Source organism: Equus asinus, chromosome 9 (assembly GCF_041296235.1).
Source record: "Equus asinus isolate D_3611 breed Donkey chromosome 9, EquAss-T2T_v2, whole genome shotgun sequence".
Taxonomy (NCBI): domain Eukaryota; kingdom Metazoa; phylum Chordata; class Mammalia; order Perissodactyla; family Equidae; genus Equus; species Equus asinus.
The window spans coordinates 44,821,340-44,836,224 of NC_091798.1; the positions used below are offsets into that span (position 1 = coordinate 44,821,340).

The window sequence follows — 14,885 nt, forward strand, 5'->3', positions numbered from 1 at the left end:
GCTGATTTTTTGTCTGTCTGTCTGTCACTGTCCACATTGGAAAGAAAGTCCTTCCCACTGGCCAGGACAGAGGAAGAGGCACTGATGGTGGGGCCAGTGAGGAAGCAACTTCTCTCCAGTTCCTGGAGGAGGCCTTCGGGGAATAAGAACCTGTAGGCAGTGCCATCTCAGCCAGGGCAGATGCTTGGCCTGACAGCAGACCTTGGGCAGCCAGGAGAAGCCAGTCCTCTTTGTACAGAGTGTACACGTATGTACGTGTATGGGGGGTGATGTAGAGGAAGCACGCTGTGAGAGGGAGCACAGTCCACAAGACCTCCCCCACTGCTGACACCAACTGCAAGTTTGAGGGTCTCCAAGACCACTCTTACGTTTGATAATTCACTAGAAGGACCCGCAGAACTCACTGAGGGCGGTTACACTCACAATTGCGAATTATTACAGGGAAAAAGCAGAGACTAAATTCAGCCAAGAGATGGGGCCAGTGGCATAGGAGCTAATTTTGCAGGCTCTTTGGTGGCCCAGGGTTCGCCGGTTGGGATCTTGGGCGTGGACCTGTGCACCGCTTATCAAGCCATGTTGTGGTGGCATCCCACATATAAAATAGAGGAAGGTGGGCACAGATGTTAGCTCAGGGCCAATCTTCCTCAGCAAAAAGAGGAGGATTGGCAGCAGATGTTAGCTCAGGGCTGATCTTCCTCAAAAAAAAAAAAAAAAATCAGGGGGCTGGCCCCATGGCCGAGTGGTTAAGTTCACGTGCTCCCCTCCGGTGGCCCAGGGTTTTGCCAGTTGGAATCCTGGGTGCAGACATGGCACATCTCATCAGGCTACACTGAGGCAGCATCCCACATGCCACAACTGGAAGGACCCACAACTAAAAATACACAACTATGTACCAAGTGGCTTTGGGGAGAAAAAGGAAAAATAAAATCTTAAAAAAAAAAAAAATCAGCCAAGCGATGAGATGCATGGGGCAGAGTCCAGGAAAATCCAAACCTGGAGCTTCCAGCTGTCTTCTCTCGGTGGAGTCCCAGACAGTGTTAACTGCTCTAGCAACGATGTGTGACAATACATGTGGAATACTGCCCACCAGGAAAGTTCACCCGAACCTTGATGTCCAGAGATTTATCACGGCTCTGTAGTCAACTGTCCAGTAGCTCTGGAGGTCCTGCTGATACTGTGTGACTTCAAGCCCTCACCCTAAATAACATTGTTAGTTTGTCCAGTGTGGCCAGTCCCTACCCTAAATAAAGATACTCCTATCTGGCAGGACATTGCAAGGGCTTAGAGAGTACTTTCCAGAAGCCAAGGGCAAAGGCTGGACCTCTCTTTGGGTGAGGTTAAACTCTTTACTACACAGGCAGATTAAACAGTGCCCAGCCCACAGCAAGACCATTCTTCCTGGAGGTTTGGCAAGCCGTGGAGCACAATTCCTAGATGTCTGGGCTGTAGGACAGAGAACACTTGTTCCCAAGGTGTGTAACCAGCATAGAGGAGCGTGAGCCACTTCGTCAGCTGCCTCCCTTTATGCTGGGCATCACTCACCATCTCTTCAGTCATTCATTTGTTCACCGTTTACTGAACACCTGTGACGTGATCAGCACTCATTCTAGTCGGGGAGACAAATAATAAAGACCAAGCCAACTATTAAGTAATGTTTAAGGCTGCTGCATGGTATGGAAAAAGGGCTGAGCTCAGAGTAAGGACGGAGGGGAGAAAAGAACTTGCCTTAGATGTGCGACAGGGAAGGCAGCTTTGAGGAGCTCCCATTTAAGCTGAGCCTAGAGAATGAGAGGCACCAGCTGTGGGAAAAATCGGTGGAAGAGTGTGCCTGGCAGAGGAGCACATGGGCCTCGGCTGGCAGTTGACACCTCTATACAGACTGTGAAAAGGTGCCCAGAAGCAGAAACACAGTCCCATCCTTGTGGCTGACACAGTCTTGTCAGGACCCGAGGCTTCATGAGCCATGCATGGACAGGATCTCAGCCCCACACATCCCCTTGGCCTGTGCTTGTGCAGTGTGTAAACCATGCCACCCTACATGGCAGGCTTGGACACACAGTGCCTGGAAGGCAGCATCCCTGGGTAGCCCTACCAGGTTGGCACCACACACTACGCCATTTTAACTCCATCTGACTTCACCTACATTTTAAAAAATAAAAAACCAAGTTGTGCCTGTTAGCAGAGGCCCTGGTCCCAGATCCTTGGGCAGTGAATGCAAATCAAAGGGGAGATGCAGCTCCATATGTGTCTTCAGGGCAAACTGCATGTGTCCACTCACTGGCGGGGGGGGTGGGGGGGTGGGCTGGAAAACGGGTTCCCTGTCCCTTGCAATAAAAGGAGATCCTAGCTGAATTTTCTTCATCTTTCTCAGGAGCCAGCACATGCTGAGCAAAGGAAAAACTCTTGCCTTCTCTTGGCTCCCAGGTCTCTGAAGGATTCCAGCCCAGGTCATTTCTACTGCCACCCTCACCTACACACACCCACACCCAGGTGCACGTGCGCACACACTGGTGTCCCTTCCAGGGGACCTTACAAGAACCAGAGCTGGACCTGGGTTGGCCACACGACAACAGGAAGGTGCACAATCCAAATCGCAGGTGGTTTTCTACAGCAGAAATCCCTACCTCTTTTCTTCAATGATTTTAGTATGATCTCTCTCTCTGTCCCTCGCCACCCGCGCGCCCCCCCCCCCTCCCGCCAAGCACACACCAAGGAAGACCGTGAGGCTATAACCTGGAAGAAAGCTCTTACAAGAAGCTGACCATGCTGGCACTCTGACCTCGGATTTCCAGCCTCCAGAACCGTGAAGAACAAATGTCTGCTGTTTAAGCCGCCCGGTCTGTGGTATTTTGCTATAGCAGCCCGAGCTGACTTAGACACCGTTCTAACAAATCGTTTATAGCAATGTCTATTATAACAAACTACCACAGACTTAGTGGCTTAAATTTAAATTTATTATTTTACAGTTCTGGAGGTCAGAAGTCCAAAATCAGTCTCATTGGGCCAAAGTGAAGGCATCAGCAAGGCTGGTTCCTTCTAGAGGTCCTGAGGAGAGAAATCAGGTTCCTCGCCTTTTCCAGCGTCTATAGGCTGCCTGCATCACGTGGCTCGTGGCCCCTTCTTGCATCTTCAAAGCCAGCAGTGGAGTATCTTCCAATCTCTCATCTCTGCTGCTGTTCTATCACCTCTCTCACTCTGACTCTGGTCTTCCTCTTTGAAAGATCCTTGTGATTACATTGGGTCCTCCTGGACCATCCAGGTTAATCTCTCCATCTCAAGATCCTTAACATAATCACGTCTGTAAAGGTCCTTTTGACATGTAAGGTAACATCTGTATAGGATTGGGTGATCAGGACGTGGGCATCTTTGGGAGGTCATTGTTCTTTCTACCATAGTTTGTCTCTATAGTTTTTAAAGTTATATTTGCAGTGATACGGAATATATGATTGCCTTTAGTTAGTATTGTGGCAGAAATGGTCCCCTCAGGAAGTTTTTGTAACCTTCTTTCCTCAAGGCTGTCAATGCTCCATAGAGGGGATGTGCTTCAATTTGCTCAAGCTGGAAACCAGGCTGCATTCCACTCTGGGCTGCTGTACAGCTTCCTGAAGCCAGCGTTCCCCACCCCGTGCTCGGGACGATTGCCTTAGCATAGGTCCCAGGAACAGGTCAAAGGGAGCAGGTTTATGATTCTTTCTACACATTGCCTAATTGCTTTCCAGATTGTGTCAGTTTACACAACCTCTCCTGATCCACCTCATTTGGCTTTCATAAAAAGAAAAAAAAAAAAGGTTGTCTCTTTTTATATTAAAGGTATGGGAAATATAAAAAGAACTGAAGGAAAAAATCACTCATCATTCCATAAATTGAAATACAACTTTCATTACTACTTAATACATTTCTTTCCAATATTTCTCTCTGGGTGTATGTATATATAATTTTTAAAAAACATGGATAGGATATTGGAACTTCTTGGAACTATTTTAGATCTAGGACAACTCATGTGTTTGGATATGCAGGAGAAAAATTTTTATTGTGTTTATCTTGGGATGGTTTCCATCCTGTTGACTTCTGCTCTCCATGTCACGCACAACCTGGAGGCCTGGCCAGGTCCTTCCCTGGATGATGAATGTCAGGGTACAACGTGAGGAGAGTGGCTGAGATTCTTGACTATGAACCCTCATTACTGACTCCCGTTACCCAGGCTTTAGTCTGGAAAATGGTTAGAAAGGTTAGGTTTTATGAAAATTCAGCTTTATAATCCCATTCATTCATGCTGGTTACAAGCAGAATATTTTTCTCTTTAAAAATTAATTTATATAAATTACATCTTCCATTTCTACTTTCACAGACCTCATCTTCAGGTTCTGGTTATTTGGCAAAGACAATAAAGACGTACAGGGACCTCTGGCCCTGAAAAGAGAAGGGCGGGAAGTGTTTCAACATAGGTTCTTAGGAAGGATTGGCTGCTTTTCATCTTGCTAAATATAGTAGAAGAGCTACGGCTGTAAGTTAGACATAAGAAAGAACTTCTCTAAATGAAATATTCTTACACTGGTCACCCATTCCAATACTAAAAATAAAACAAGAATCTCATTTCCCCTGGATGTTGTACCTTGTTCTGCTTGAAGAGAGGAGGTGAACTGAGTTAGGACCTGGAAGGAAACCTAATCCAAACTGGAGCAAGCAAAAAGTGAATATTTCAGCACAGATGGCTGGAAAGCACAGGGGGTAGCCTGAGGTATGGATAGATCCCAGGGCATGATGTCCGAGGAATCCGGTCTCTGACTTTCTTTTGTGGGCTGGCTTCGCTTTTAGAAAAAGGAGGTATTTCAATACCCCAGAATGTCTGCCTGGGGCTCATTGGTCCATCCCTGAAGCTGGGAGGGTGCAATGCTTTGATTGGTCAGGCCGAGCCACAGGGCCACCCCAGGAACAGCCCTTGAGTCAGGAATGGAGTCAGCTCCATCGAACCTTGTGCACAAGAGGAGGCGGCGGCGAAGACTCATTCCCCCAAAGAAAAACCATTGGACCCGGCCTGGGTTTCTTCAAATTTGCAAGAGAGGACCTGATTGGCTGGGCTTGGGTCAGGTGTCCGCCCCAGCCCAATCAGCGGTGGCAGACAGAGTGGAGGCGGGGCTGGGGGTGGGGTTGGTAAGCCGGGTGTGACAAGCAGTCTTTGCTCAGCTCTCGCCTCAGGGCTGTGGTGGGGAGGGGTCAACACCAGGGCCTGAGGGCTCCCTTGTCCCGCCTGATGTCTTCACTGTTTTCTGAGTGCTTATTTGTTAAGTGTCCCATTTTTAACTCACAGTAACCCTCCCAAGTTGAAGCCGAGAGGTTAGGCCCGTTGCTCAGGATCACAGCCAGTAAAAGGCGTTCAGGTGACTAATCTGAACGCAGCACCTGGGTGAGCCCCAGAAGGGACTCAGAGCAGATGGGGCATGGGGAACTCTCAGGCCCAGGTTAAGGGTCATGAAAAGGGGGGGGAGGGGGAGGTGGCAGGGAGGGGTGGAGGGGAGGGAGCACTCTGGGCATCACTGACCCTGGACGCAGCGTCGGCTCCAAGGTTGTGGGAGGTTTCCGGAGCCCCATCTTCCCGCAGAGCCACCTGGTCCTGCCCTGCCTCCCTGAGATCCTGTCCTCCCAACTCTGCCTCACTGCACTCATGGGTGACTCAGTGGCTTTCCCTGCCCGACCCTCTCCAGGAGTGGACTGGGACCTCTGCGGGGTGGGGACGGCCAGGTTGGGAAGTCTCGAGTCCCCAGTCAGCCATGGAGCAGCTTAGGAGCCTGGGGAGAATTCTAGCATCGGTCCTCCCCTCTCCGGGACCTCAAGGAGTTTAGGGACTACTCCTCACATTTTCAGTCAGACCTGAGCCCCCTACAGGGCCCAGGGCACCCTGTCCGCACTCCGCCCGTAAGCCCCCTCCTTCTCAGCACCCCGCCCCCACTGAAACACCAGTTGCCACTTTCCCATTTAAGCTGCCGCCTCTTTCCAGCAGCCTGTCCGATTGCCTCTTCGCTCGCCCCAGCTGCCTATTTCTTTAATTTGCGCCACAGGTGGTTGTGAGGGAGCATCCTGGCGCCTCCTCCATGGGGTCTTAGCCGCCTTAAGTCTTGGAGAAAGTTTGCTGGCCGAAGGCGAAGGATGTGCAGAATCTGCATCCAGCCACGAATTCATTCATCCTCCAAGTCGGCTTGGGGCGGGCCTCGCCCGGGATGCCGGAGACACGCAGTGGTGAAGGAGATCACCGCTTAGGGCTAGCGGGGAGTCTCCACGCACCTTCCCCGAGCTCCGCGGGAAGCAGACCGCGGCAGGGCACGGGTTCCCGGAGCGGCCCCCGGCTAGTCCGAACCTGCGTTACCTCGGCGCGCCGTAAGACCCAGCAGAGGACGTTCTTGCAAAACGCAATTTACTTTTTTCGCTTCTCAAAAACTCCGAAAATGGCTGTTTGCAGCTTCGCTACAGGGGAAAACTGCTAATTGGAACGCAAACTCGGCGCACAGTGGGGTTTCTCGGCGCTTCGCCCCGGCCACCGCCGGGCCCGGCGTGAGGAAGGGTCTGAGGCGCCCGAACACCGAATCGGGAGCCAGGAGCAACAGTCGTGGCTGCTGCCCTGTGTCCGAGCCGCCTCCGGCGCCCAGGCCCCCAGCCGCGCCTGGGACTGCCCCAGGGGCTCGGAGCCCGATTTGACACCCCGCGCGGGCTTTGCTGGGGGACTCTGGGATCACCTCGTCCACCCAGGCTTAGGCCTTGGTCCAGCGCCACCCGCCACATCAACTCCCGGAGGAGGGGAGGGTTGTCTCCTACCCCGAGGCCGAGCCAGGAGGCCCAGGACCCCGCCCGTCTTCTCTGAGTGCAGGGGACCCCGGACCACCGCTCAGCTAACCGGAAGACCCCCCTTCTCGAAAGCTTCTACCGGGCGAGATTTCCAGCAAAGGCTGGACACACGTGTCCCTGCGCACGCACGCATCGTGCGCACGTCAGCGCCCCGTGCCCGGGCGCACGCAGGCACTCCCTCGTGCCCGCACACGCCCGTGGGTACACGCGTCCACTGCGGGATCCGGGAAGGTAAGAGGGCGACTCGGGAGCTGGAAGGGACCCAGGGCCCGGCCGGGGCTGCGTCCAGGGCGGGCCGTGGGGGCGGAGCTCTTGGAGCCGGCGCGCTGGGTCTGGGCGGGTCCGCGCCGCCGCCGTCCGCGCCGCCCCGCCCTCAGCCCCGCCGCTCGCTCCGCGCTCCGTGCTCCGCGCCCCGCGTTGCACCCCCGCCGCAGCCGCCGCCGAGCCCGCCGCCACCGCCTCTAAGGTAGGCGCAGGAGAGGAGCCTGGGCTCTGCCTGCGTCCCGGCCGCGGGCCGGGCTCCTGGGGAGTTGAGGGGGAGGAGTAGGGGGGAACGGGCGAGGGTCCCCGGGCCGGGCCCGAGGCCGAGCGGGAGCGGGCGCGGCTCGTGCGGGGCTGGCTGGTCAGCAGCTGGCCGAGCAGGCCGCGCGGTCGGGCGGCGAGCGGGCCCGGGCCGGGGAGCGGGAGGCCGCACATCCGGAGGCGCCTGCGGCTGGGGGCCAGAGCCCGCGGGGACCTGCGGGCGGAAGGGCACAGGCGGCCGCGTGGAGGCCGGACCGCCTGCAGATTAGGTGACCTTCCCCGGCGGCGCCCTCAGGCCCTCGATGCCGCCAGCGCCGGTCAGGCAGGGACTTGCCCACTACCCACGCTCGCCGGGCCCGGCCCGACCCGGCCCTCGGACCTCTGCGGGACACAGCGTCCCCGTGGGGATGAGCCCATGTGACGACCGTGGCCCCGCACGTCCTGTCCGGTCCACGCCCGGGGCAGCTGGTGCCCAGCACTGTCCGAGCGTGCCAGCGCCTTCCGGGGCGGAACGGGAGGCCGAGAGTCGACTTAGGCCGCAGGGGCTGGGGCTGGGGCCTGGGCAGGAGGTTAGGCCTTGGCAGAGGAGGCCCCGCGGGGAGGGACTTGGCCTCCTTGGCCTTGAGATGGATTTCTGATTTGATCGTTCATTCATTTACTAAATGCGGCAGTGCATTCACGAAACTGGTTCAGAGCCAGTTTCAGAGCCGTCTGGATTGGAGGCCTGCAGCCCTAGTGACTGTCCAAGGTCACACAGCTCCGAAGATGCCAAGCCTCAGTTTTCTCATCTGTAGAACGGGAGCAATTATACCTCTCCTTCATTGGGTTTTAGGAAGAGTAAAATGAGTGGATTAACTCGAAGTCTTTAGAACAGGGTCTGGCAACGAGAAGGCCTCTGTAGAAACCTTGGAACATACCCTTGAGAGTTTGGGAAGGGTCAAGCCCATCCCCCGCAGACAGTTTTGCTCCACGGTGGTGTTCTGGAAAGAGTTCAGTAAATGCAGCCCCTGTTGTTTTACGCATTCTTATTAAGCATTTGTGTGCCAGGCATTGAGTTACTTTCAGATAATTCATGAGAAATCCTTTACGATTATGGACAGACAAGGTGAGGCTGGAGCAGGAAGTTGAGTGTGGGTGCAGACCTGGCTAAGCCTGGGCCTGTGCCGCCCGAGGTCCCCATCCCCTTGACCAGCCTCCCCTCTCCAGAGGAAATAGGGAAATGATTTCCTCCTTGGCCTAATGTGCTGTTGACAGGGCCAGGGCACATGGCCCAGGGCCTGCCTCCTGTCTCTCCAGTCAGCTCTGAACTGAGTTCCTCCAGGGTCAGGCTTAAGCCCTCTGCAGCTTTGTTTTCAGTGCCTCGGGTAGTGCCACCTGGCACACAGTAGGTCCTGGAGAAGGGTCTGGGGGCGGAAGTGCACTCCTGCTTTTTGTCTGAGAGTCAGCTTGCCCTTATTGACAGAGGGTGGTTTTACCATTCCAGCATGTGACTGATAGGAGGTGCCCATTAAGTATTTGTGGAATTATTGGATGGGCATATGTAGTGGCTGCAGGCCTGGGCCATGGTCCCTTCATCCTGGACATCCTTTTTGAGGGACGCACACATCTCACTCGTTTCCAAGAAATAGCCTTGCCTAGCGGAGAATCACAGATATCTGAGAGCTGCAACTGTATGTACATCCCTGGAGCAGTGAGAGGCAGACTGTTTCCTGATTTTGAAATAGCTGCTTTAAACACGTTATCTTCATTCTGTGACTCTCCAGGTCCTGTGGGGAACTTGTGGAACTGGTGTTTCTGGGCTTGCAGGGGAGGTGACCTGGGTGAATGGGATTCTCCTAAAGGCCTTGGGCCTGGTGCCTTTTCCCTCTCTGCTGGTGGCTGGGTCGATGGCTTCTGCTGGAGTTGTCCTCAGTAAAGTGCTTTCCCTGGGCATGGGGGCTGCTCTCTCAGTTGGTTACTTGGTTTTATTTCTGCTATTCTGTAGGTACGGGCTGTTTGTAGACGCAAACCCAGGGGCGCAGGGGGACCATATGGTGAGGAATTGCTGTGAGCCTCTGGTCCTGCTGGACACTAGGCAGATGTGGACAGTGACCTCCAAGCTGGTGGTAATGAGGGACATTCACCCCCACCTTTACCAGTTAGATGCTCCTGAGGCACTGAAGTCCACTTCACCCTTGATGGCGTTTCTCACAGTGTGACGTCCTTTGGGATCGTCACTGAGAGAGGTGTGTGGCTGCGAGCTAACCAAAGCCTGCAGGCAGCCCCTCCGGGTGCTCAGGGGGTCTGTGGCCTTGGGCTCCCCACAGACTCCTCTGGTAGCCCCTGATGAAAGGTGAGCATTGGGATCCTTGGCTGGCGGGGCGCACTCCTGCATTTCACTGCTTGCTCTCAGCGGGTGGGGGGTTGGCGGGAATCCACACCCTTTACCCAGAACCGTGCTGGAAAGAGTCCTGGAGAGCAGATGGCGCTCACAACACAGCTCTGACATGAGCCACAGGGTCTAGTACAGGTCATGTCACTTTCTTGTTCCTCAGTTTCTCCCCTATAAAAATGTGATCGTCATCCTGACAGTCATTCTTTATTGAGGGCCTTCGCAGCACCCTCCTGGGGGCTTGACATGTCTTCTGTGACATTGAATCCACTTTCCTACAAGCCCTGGAAGGGAGGTGCTGTTTCCATTTCAGGGGTCAGGAGGCTTGAGCACAGAGAGGTGAAGTCAGCACCCCAAGGTCACATAGCTCAGCAGGGGTGGAGTTGGGATTCAGGGCTAGGTCTGGCTTTCTCCAGTTCTGGTGCTTTCACACTGCAGTCGCCACTCCCAAGGGCCACGGTGAGGAGCTAATAGATGTGAATGCCTTTTGAAAAGTAGAATTTGCTGTTCAGAGGGGAAGCATTACTCTTTCACACTGAGCAGAGTGAGCATGTGCGTGGCTGGGTGTGGACCGGCTATCAGTGGACGGCGGTCAGTGGAGTCACCCCTATTTGTTGCAAGGACAGTGGCGCTGGGTGTCTTATCAGGAGAAGGGTCAGTTTTCCCTGGAACAAGGTGGGAGGCCGTCTTCCAGGACCTGGCTGGACAATATTCAGCTAAACAATACCTCATTATGGTCAGGGAGGACTCTGGACCCTGTGGTTCAGAGTGACCTTTTGACAACCAGCACGGCAGCCATAATTATAATAAATATATAAAATGAAAGACTGTAATAAAATACTGTGTTTATTGCGTGCTTACTGGGTACCAGCCACTGTACTACACGGTTTATGTTAACAATCTAATTCAGCCCTCGTGGTGGTGCTGAGTCAGGTACTCTTTCCCCATATTAGAGCTGAAGAAAAATGAGGTGCAGGTAGGTTGTGACTTGCCCAAAGTCACATGTCCAGAGAGTGGCGGAGTAGGATTGGAACTCGAGTCTGCTTGACTTCCGAGTCTACCTGTCTGAGCACTGTTTATTTTAAGCCCCCTGGGTCAAGCCAGGCAGCGAGGCTCAGGGAATGTGAGTGAGGTGCCTGAGGTCGGACAGGAGCCCTGCATGTGCCTGGGACCTGGACCTTGGCATGCTACCTGCCAGCCCAGGCCTTCCCCCTTGATGGGTGGTGGGCAGGCTGCCCCCAAGTCAACTACATTCTTTTGAGGCTTGTGGAAGGCTGTAATGGTGGTGGCCCAGCTTCCAGGGTGTTTTAAAATAGAAGCAACGCCTGGAAAGCTCGGCTACACCGTGTGAGACTGTCCTGGCAGGGGGGAGGGGAGCAGTGAGGAACAGCTGCACTGGGAACACAGACCTACTAGCAGAGCGTGGGCATTGGCTTTGCCAGCATCCTGGAGACCCAACCAGGGGCTGTTCTCCTGGGCTGCCTCTTCCTGGTGAGAAGGTGTGCAGTGGGGGTGTGGGGGAGGCTCCTGATGTGTTGGCCCCACACACTGGCTTGTAGAGCTGGGCTGGCTCCCTGCTGGGGAAGTTGCTTTTCCTGGTCCCTGGAGTTAGGGCGGGTACTTTTGCTCTAGTCTCTGACTGGTCTGATGCTCCTCCTAAGGGCTGGCCCAGTTCTGCCCTGATAAACCACCTAGAATGGTGTTAGAGAAACAGCACAGCCAAAGGCTTCCCTGCATTCTTCCTTCCTAAGGGGAATCCAGGGTGGCGATGGTGACGATTGCTGTGTTGGTTGGGGTCGTTGCAGGAATCAGATGCACTCTCCTGCAGGGTAATCAAAGAAAGCATAATGAAGGGATCATTCGCAAAGGTGTGGGCAGGGTGTGGGGCACCTTACAAGGGGTGTGGTCAGGGTGTGGGGCACCTTACAAGAGGTGTGGTCCCTGGGTCCTTTGGAACCGAGAGGAGACCCCTTGGCATGAGCTGTGGCCTTGGGTAGAGGAAAATAGTCACTGCCCACCTGAGGCCCAGCAGAGAGGGGGCCTGGGGCATGAGTACTCCAACCTCACTCTCCCATCTTCTGCTGGTACGTCCTGTTGGCTGAGCCCAACCGTAGCCCACTGATAACGGTCCATAATGATCAGCTCTTGGGATTCAGAGCAGGGTGGAGGAGGAAAGTGGATCTGGAGGGGCAAACCAAGAATATCCAGAATCATGGACTGTGGTTACCACTGCCACTTATTGAGCACTAACTGAGTGCCAGACATTTCTACATGCTTTACCTGTTTAACTTACTTAGCCCTTTCAATATCTTTGATAGAAAGGCACTGTTGGTAGCTGCATTTTATAGATGAGCAAAATGAGGCCCTGGAAGCATAAGTTTTAAGTGCTATGTCCAAAGACACACAGCTGGTAAGGGCTGGCATTGGATGGAACCTCTGCCAGGCTTGTAGCCCCACCCAGTGCCTGCTGCCTGAGCACCGGATGGGCTGGGAGATGCTGTGGCAGGTGGCTCCTGGTGTTTAGATCCTGACCCTGTTATACCCTTCCCTTGAAGATGTTGTCTCTCAACCCACTGGAGGTTACCTGTGTTCAGATGACTTTTCCTCTTAGCTGTTCCTAACTGAGCCTTGGGGACCTGTAGCCACCCTGCTACCTGTGTCAACCATCGCAGTGATTGTTGGCTCTCTAGGGGCATCAAGCCTCTCCTGTCTGGATCCTTCTGAGGGAGCCTCTGCAGAGAAAACAGCCTGCTTCAAAGTGGGGGTTCTGGTAGGTGCTTGATGCGGGGAGCGAGCCCACTCTTCTCAGTGGCATCTGAGGACTGCCCAGCCTGTTAGGTGACAAAAGGCTGAGAGGGAGGGAAGGAGGCCTTTGAACAAGTGCCTCAGGTGATTTCAGGAGCTCTGCCCAGCTCCTGCCTTCTGGGCAGGGTTGCCAAAGCCGTAGCTGGTCACCTGGGAGTAGAATGTGCCCCCCACAGGCCCTGCCTGTTAACCCTGTCATCTCAGTGTAGTTTGAATCTGCTCTTGGAACCGGTACAGTCACATGCCACATAGTGATGTCTTGGTCAAGGATGAACTGCATATACGACTGTGGTCCCATAAGATTAGCACTAAAGAGCCTAGGTGTGTAGTAGGCTGTGCCACCTAGGTTTGTGTAAGCACGCTCGCTGATGTTCGCACAGGGACGAAATTGCTTAATGACACATTTCTCTGAATGTATGCCCATCATTAAGGGATGTGTGACTGTACAGAAACATTGTAGATAGCTTTTCCTTCTGCCACCTCTACTGCAACAGCGGTTTAAAATGTGACATGTTGCAGCATCACAAAGGCGATAATGACTCAATTTGAGACATATGGGTTGGATTTTTAAAGTTTCTGTCCTTAAAAAAAAGATTATTGTGTACAAACAACTTAAATAATGAAGTAGAATACAACATGAGAAGCCTATTCTAACTCCACTCCTTCCCTAGACCCCGTTTCCTTTCTAGAAGCAGCTCCGAGGCAGCCACAGTTTGCTGATTGGCTCGTATCCTTCCACATGCTTTGCCATCCATTCACAAATGTGTGAACATATGAAGATGTGTATTTAAAAAAGTTTTCCTCTAATTACTTGAAATTGCAAATTTTCTCTGACTTGCTTTTTTCATTTCACTCTGTCATAGGTAGCTTTCTATGCCACTTCATATAAATCCACCTCATTCTTTTTGATTGCCACGTGGTACTCCTTAGTTTGCAAGTACCTTAATTCTTATTCATTTCCCTATTGTTGGACCTTTAGGTTGCTTCTGGGTTTTGTGTTGCAAATAACACTGCAGTGAGCATCCTTGTATACATGTCTTGGGGTGCCTTGGGTGCTGTTGTCGAGTGGGTTCCTAGCTTTAGAATTGCCCCACTGGGGTTAATGCGTGCCCACTTAGATGCTGCCCAGCTATTGGCTCCAAAAGGGCTGTACTTTATATAGTACTCCCACTTAGCGTGAACGGGAGTGGCCGTTTTCCACACCAACGGTAGATATTGCCGTTTACATTCTTGCCAATCTGTTGGTTGAGTGAGCTTCCCAAACACAGATGTGTCAGTACTCTCAAATGGCTCCCTAAGGCCCTTAGAATAAAGTCCCGGCTTGGTTCTGAGGTCAGGGGTGACGGTGCTCACTTCTGAAGGCACTGGGTCTCCTCAGCCTGAGTTCAGCTCCCCTTAGGCCAAGGTGTGGGTGGGGGGTGCTAGTCATGGGTCTCCCTGCCCCCATCCCTGGTGGTGCTGCAGCCTCCCTGCCCAGGGAGCTCCTGCTTCCTGGTTACATTGTCATTTACCTGGTCCCTATTGTCAGATACTAAGTTTCTTTTCTTTTCCTACTATAAAAATACTCTGATGTTCGTTGGGCATTTCCTCATTGAACGGACATTTATGTTGAATGTCTACTATGTATCAGGCTTTGGCATCTTTGTACACATAGCTTTTTCCATATTTTGGATAAATTTATGCATGACAGGCTCTGGGATGCTTTGAGTTCAAGGGTGTGATTTGGGGGTAGGTGTGCATTTGTGGGGGTAGTGGGGGAGCGCTGGGAGCAGAGCAGCTGTCACTGCCATGCAGCTGATTAGTCAAGGAGGATATGTCCCCCCAGGATGAGGTTATGTAAGTGTTGCACAGCCCATGCTGGGCGATATACTATCTCTCCCCTCAGGCTTCCAGTATGGGCTGGATTTTCATTCCTCAGCTGGAGTGGAGCTTGCATAATCTGTTCAAGGTCAGCCAGGGAATGGTTGGGTAGGTAGGCAGGCAGGCAGTGGAGGAGAACCAGGGTCTCCTGTATCCTGGTGTGACTTATTGGTCCTTCTCAAAGTCATCATTGACTGCAGGTACATCTCTCAGCCTGGCCCTGCCCATCCCTTGCTTACCACTTATCCTTGGGAGCCATGCTCCCAGGCTCTGCCTTGAAGCCGTCAGCCAGGCAGAGACCTGGGCCCTGCCTTCCCCAGGCAGCTTTGTGCTTTACATCTGTCCATGTGATTTACATGCCTTGCCCATGTCAGAGGGCCCTGCTTCATGCTCAGCCTCTAGAGGTTGGGCTTCTGAAGGCACATGGGGTGGATGCTGTCGAGACAAGACGGTGGGTGGCTTGGAGCTGATCCCTATGGAGGCCGGGGCG

The 14,885-nt window shown here is 53.4% G+C and overlaps 1 protein-coding gene and 1 long non-coding RNA gene across 8 annotated transcripts in view; one reads left to right on the plus strand and one right to left on the minus strand.

Moving 5' to 3' along the window:
* Positions 1 to 14,885, plus strand: part of VDAC1 (voltage dependent anion channel 1) — a 101,807-nt gene that overhangs the window by 68,934 nt on the left and 17,988 nt on the right. The window contains exon 2 of one of the 6 annotated variants that reach the window (XM_044780454.2): positions 6,057 to 7,068. The exons of 2 other annotated variants lie outside the window; for them this stretch is intronic. The gene's annotated coding sequence lies outside the window, so the exon portion shown is untranslated. Of the gene's footprint in view, positions 1 to 6,056; positions 7,304 to 11,106; positions 11,230 to 14,885 lie in introns of those variants that run through there. 3 more of the 6 variants (XM_044780455.2, XM_070517371.1, XM_070517372.1) reach the window with 3 other exon arrangements.
* Positions 4,002 to 4,751, minus strand: LOC139046179 (uncharacterized). 2 transcript variants are annotated; one of them, XR_011505823.1, is made up of 3 exons: positions 4,613 to 4,751; positions 4,351 to 4,410; positions 4,002 to 4,115 (listed from the first exon to the last, which is right to left on the minus strand). It is a non-coding gene; the product is annotated as an uncharacterized lncRNA (long non-coding RNA). The 2 variants fall into 2 exon arrangements; XR_011505824.1 differs by having other exon boundaries at positions 4,078 to 4,209.